The following is a 6,000-nucleotide window of genomic DNA, read 5'->3' as shown; positions in this document are numbered from 1 at the left end:
AATATTCAAGGAGCACAGAGAATTATTCAGTGACTGAATTACTTCAGAGACTTGACCAGCTGTGATCTCAGCAAAGTTATCCAATTTTTGTAGCATCAAAATCAATGTCTACATTAGGCAAAACAGAGAGGTCAAATGAAGGAACTATGCTGATAAACTTCTGCTGGAACCTGTCAGCAAATTGCTGACAGTGGAAAAACTCAATAATTTGGCCCAAACTTTGAATATATCTCAAATCATACAGTGATCCATGATGTCAATCTTTCTGGGGTGTGTGTTGGGGTGGGGGGGGGGGGGGACTCTTTGGCTCACTTGGGAATGGCAGCACAAATAGAATCATCTGCCAACAGCTCATTATTATACCTCTGCTGTTTGGCTCTGCGTCTGGATGGATGTAGATGCAATGAAATAGAAACAGTGGTATGGTCAGAGACCAAATAAGGAATGTATTTGTAGCTGTAATGGTGATAAATAAGAACTTAGCCACTAGGAAAACATCTGTTCTAGAGTAAAATTGGTGAAGGGCTGAGTAGAATGTATATTCTAAACCAGTATTCTAAACTGCCCCAATTTGACTGCCCCTATCGGACCGACCGTTCACTTGTCTATTAGATTGTAAGCTCTTTGAGCAGGGACTGTCTCTCTTTGTTAAATTGTACAGCGCTGCGTAACCCTAGTAGCGCTCTAGAAATGTTAAGTAGTAGTAAGATTGAGAAAGCACCATGAATTGACTAATCCAAAGGTTCCCATCATATATTGTTTTTAAACATTTTTGTAAGTGATACTGCAGAAGGGCTATCTGATAAGGTGGATGGTGGATGTCTGTTGACTGTTGTATAAAAAGATAAGTAACCGATTAGTGAATTTTCACACGGTATTTTTATGAAAAGTATTTTGAGCATATTAGCCATATTTAGAAGAGGTTTTTGCCTATGATGATTTAGAGGACCTCCTTATGCTGATATCATCAATGCTAGAGTGTTCCTCTAGATTTTGAGGCTTTTCCTCTATTTAAAAATACATACATCAAATATTTGTGGATATTGAGTATAGCTAGATTTTCATTCTGTCTGATAAGGTGTGCCTCTTTGCAGGATGATAACCAACATCTGCAGTAGGGTGGACATCCCTGATGGTGTGGATAACATGAGGAAGGACCTAGCAAATCTTGAAGAATGACCCAAAGATTTAATGCTTAAAAAATTCAGAATCATGCATTTGGGCTACAGAAACCTGAGGGAGTAGTACAGTTGAGGGGGTAAAGTATTTCTGTCCACAAAAGAGGAGCAGGGCTTGGGGGTGATTGGGATGATGAAAAGGTGATGGCTAAAACCAGAAGGATGCTTGAGTGCATAGGGAGAGGAATGACCAGCAGGGTGAAGGAAGTGATAATGCCTCTAGTTAGACCTCATTTAGAATACTGTGTACAATTCTGGAGACCGCACCTTCAAAAAGATATAAACAGGATGGAGTCGGTTCAGGGGTCAGAGGTCTTTGTCATAAAGTGTATGGGGACAGATTTTAAAGACCTTGATATATATACTTTGGAAAAAAGGTGGGAGAGAGAAATGATAGATATGTTTAAACATCATGGCACAAGATGGCCATGGCACCCCCTGGAACAAGAGGGGTTAGGATGAAAATGAAAGGGGAGAGAATCAGGAATAACCTAAACAAATACTTCATGGAAAAGGTGGTGAACACGTGGGACAGCCTCCCAGTTGAAGTGGTGGAGATGAAGACTGTATCTAAATTCAAGAAAGCATTGGACAAACACACAGGATCTCTAAGTGAGAGGAAGGGAAAGTAGATGCCTTGGATGGTCATCTGTCTTCATTTTTCTGTTTCTATTTTTTTCTGTCGAGGAGAATCTTGGAGGTTATATGTGATACCAGCGCTATTACAGGTGTTGAATAATATGTGTGGCTTTACAATTGGACTGGCGGCCCAACAGCAGATCCGGAAGAAAATTAAAATCAACCCCTGTCAATGATGGAAAGGTCAACATGATCTAATTTATCTGTAATTTTATAAAAAAAAAATGTAGTGGAATCTACATTCAGAGCTTTAACCATTACAAAGCAACAACCAGTTGTGTTAATTATCACAAGTGCAATAAACTATCTTCCTTTGGGGTCAGTTAGTATAATGCGAGAGGACCACAAAAGTGGAAAGAACACCAGAGTTTTGTTATTACTACTTTCTATGTTCTATTATATTGCATTCTATTTTTTTACATTTGTGATTATGTATTTATATTTGTACAGACTCCTGAAGCAGGTACGTATGTGCCAAAACACAGTATCGTGTTGAGTCGTCCTCATTAAATGTTTCTAATCTCATATTTCAATCTTTTTTTTCTCAATAAATGTTTCTAATCTCATATTTCAACCTTTCTTCCCAAGAGAAGCATTCTGCAGACTGGTGCAATCATTGTTATTATGCCAGCTAGACTATTGGAATGCCATCTATGCTGGGTGTAAATAACAAATTATCAAAAAACTTCAAACTGCACAAAACACGGCAGCCAGACTCATATTTGACAAATTGAAATATGAAAACGCCAGTCCCTTACGAGAAAAGCTACACTGGCTTCCATTAAAAGAGCGTATTGCTTTCAAAGTTTGCACCCTGGTTCATAAGATCATACACGGTGAAGCTCCAGGGTATATGTCAGACCTTATTGACCTACCTAGAGGAACTCTACTAGCTCATCACATGAAGGTTTCAAACCCTGCACATGCAACATCTTCAACCATTGCAAAAATAATCTCCATCTCTTTTAAAAGACACAGACTTCTAGTCCTTTATTTAAAACCAAAAAGATAATAATAATCAATCTCTCACTCCACATCCATTCTTCAGAGCTCTGATCCATGCACACAACTAAAACATCCACATAATACCTTTCCAGCTCTGCTCAGCACACAGATAACTGCTGGATGCATCTTCTGACAGTCCTCAACATTAACACTTCCATTGCTCAACTCTCACCACAGCAGTCACTCTACCTTGTAGCATCTCCAACAGCTACAGACTGCTCCTGACTGCCCCCGAGTCTGAAAATGCCTCGGAGGACTTTAAAAATTCAGCCACCCTTGAGTCTGACTGTATTAATCAGAAAAGCCTTAGTGCATTAGCACTAGAGTGCACTAACCATGTAGATGCCTATAATTCATACAAAACACTGACACCTACAGGTGGGATTTAAAGTAAGCTTATTGGGATCCTGAAGCAATGTTAGCTTGTCAAGCACTGTTTAATGTCCATGTTTTTGAATTATTACTCATCTCCATAGCTAGGATACTTTTCTATAAAACTTTAAAACGTGTGTGGGTGTATCTATCTATCTATGGAGGTGGAGTGTTAACTTATTTGTATTTTTTTACTGGTTACCAACTTCATGATGCTTCTGCTTTCAGTCCCATGTTAACCCAAGGGATGGGTGTGGAGTTCCTCCCTTGGGTTTCCGTCAGTAAGGCGAGCCTCTAATAGACATCATAAGTGGGTTGGATGCTGTAAAAGAAGGGTGGGAGAAAAAGTAAAATGTGAGGGATCCATGGCATTAAAATTCTATTATAAGAACATAAGAATAGCCATACTGGGTCAGATCCATCTGAGCCAGTATCCTTCTTCCAACAGTGGCCAATCCAGGTCACAAGTACCTGGCAGAAAACCAAATAGTAGCAACATTTCATGCTACCAAGACCCGGGCAAGCAGTAGCTTCTCCTGAGCAGGGACTGTCCTTCCCCATGTTTAAACTTGTACAGCGCTGCGTAACCCTGGCAGCACTATAGAAATGCTAAGTAGTAGTAGTAGTAGTAGTAGTAGTAGTAGTAGTATCTCAATAACAGACTATGGACTTTTCCTCCAGGAACTTATCCAAACCTTTTTTAAACCCACATACACTAACCACTGTTACAATGTATTCCAGCAATGAGTTCCAGAGCTTAACTATTTTTTGAGTGAAAAAATGTTTCCTTCTATTTGTTTTAAAAATATTTCCATGTAATTTCATTGCGTCCCCTGGTCTTTGTACTTTTTGAAAGAATGAAAGTCAATTCACTTTTACTCGTTCTACACCACTCAGGATATTGTAGGCTTCAAGCATATCCCTCAGCCATTTCTTTTCCAAGCTGAAGGACCCTAACCTCTTTAGCTTTTCCTCATATGGGAGAAGTTCCATCCCCTTTATCATTTTGGTCACTGAACCTTTTCTAATTCCGCTATATCTTTTTTGAGATACGGCGACCAGAACTGAACACAATACTCAAGGTGAGGTTGCACCATGGAGCGATACAGAGGCATTGTAATATTCTTGGTCTTATTTACTATTCCTTTCCTAATAATTCCTGTTTACATTTTTGGTTGCTGTTGCCACACACTGGGCAGAAGATTTCAGCATATTGTCTACAATAACACCTAAATCTTTTTCTTGGGTGCTGACTCCTCAGGTGGACCCTAGCATCAGATAACTATGATTCAGATTATTCTTCCCAATTTGCATCACTTTGCATTTGTCCACATTAAATTTCATCTTCCATTTGTATGCCCAGTTTCCAATTTCGTAAGGTCATGACAGTAGTAGTCATAAGAACAGTAGTAGCATGGAATAAATGAATAATGGTTATTAACAGGGGATGAGGTAGAGGGTGGGCATGAGAAAAACATGCTGTAGCAAATATGACTTTACATTCTTGAGGGAAAGGCAGTCTCAGGTCCAGTATAGGCAATATGCAAAGAGGATTCTCAAGGAAGCTAGTCCCCACTGAGATTTTGATGATTAAACTCAATAGTCATGATCAGCAAACACAATCCTTCCCAGGACAACCTATAAAAATTCATAATTGGAATCATATTTTTAGATACTGAACTTTCTTTTGAATATACATACATAATTGAGGGCAAATTCTATAACCTATTTAGAGAGGATGACTAATCTGAAAAATGTTGTGCTTTACCGCAGCTTAGTATACCTTGGTAGTTACTAACTTGCTCTAACTCAGGTTAGTACCACAGGTGAGTAGCTCCTGCCATAAATGAACAACACAATTTGCAATCAGCAACGCAAGCTGTTATTTTTCTTGCTGGAAACATCTTAAAGGGGTCAGTGGTAAAATAAGTATGAATGCCCCCCCTCCTGTCCCAAATTAGACCCCTTTAAAGACATGCCAACCATCCCCCCCCCCCCCCCCCCCCCAGTCTCATGGTACTACCCCTAGGGGTGAAGCTGCCAAATAAGGCACGTGATTTAAAACCCGAAGGAACAATGAGATGATTCTGGCTAATAATAGCCCCACATCCCCATATGCTACTTTTCTCAGTATACAACCTTAAGCATTCAGCTTCTAGCTAATGAGCGTATCTGTTCATATAAAGTGGCTGCATTTGAAGTGTGGAGAAATTTCTAACCAGAAAGCTGTTACTCTCTCTTATTGGTCCAGAGAACATAAGATACTAGAAAAGCTCAGAATGGGGGAAGATCCAAATTGTTTATTTTTCTCATTTTTTAGGGGGGGGGGGGGGGGAGGACTGTGAAACATTGCTATTGTGAGCTCAGAAGACTTAGAGTTCTCATATTTATGAGGATAAAGTAATACTCCCTCTCATCTACAATGTTATTTATAGAGCTATTCTTCCATGAGCAAAAGTAGAAAACCTTTTTTTTTTTTGCTTCTGATCTTTGAACTTTCCAACATGAGATGAACGGTGTAACTAGCAAAAATAATGCCAAGGAAATGTACCTGGGGCTTACCATCCAGTGATAAATGTAAACGAATTTGTCAGAAATGGCAGGAAAGTTCTTTAGTGCCAGAAAAACTGAAGCTAAGATTTGAGTATGCAGTTATTTATTAGTGTGCATCATGCAAAGGTAATGAGAAAATGGAGGGATTTCAATGGTGGGAGTGGGTGGTGGGAAGTAGGGTATCTAGCCAAAAGCTTGATTTTGGAAAGACTCTCAATCTGCACTTCAACTTGAATAGCTGACGTAAAAGCAC

The sequence above is a fragment of the Microcaecilia unicolor genome, chromosome 3 (assembly GCF_901765095.1).
Source record: "Microcaecilia unicolor chromosome 3, aMicUni1.1, whole genome shotgun sequence".
Lineage (NCBI taxonomy): Eukaryota > Metazoa > Chordata > Amphibia > Gymnophiona > Siphonopidae > Microcaecilia > Microcaecilia unicolor.
Note: the sequence above shows the minus strand (reverse complement) of the source record.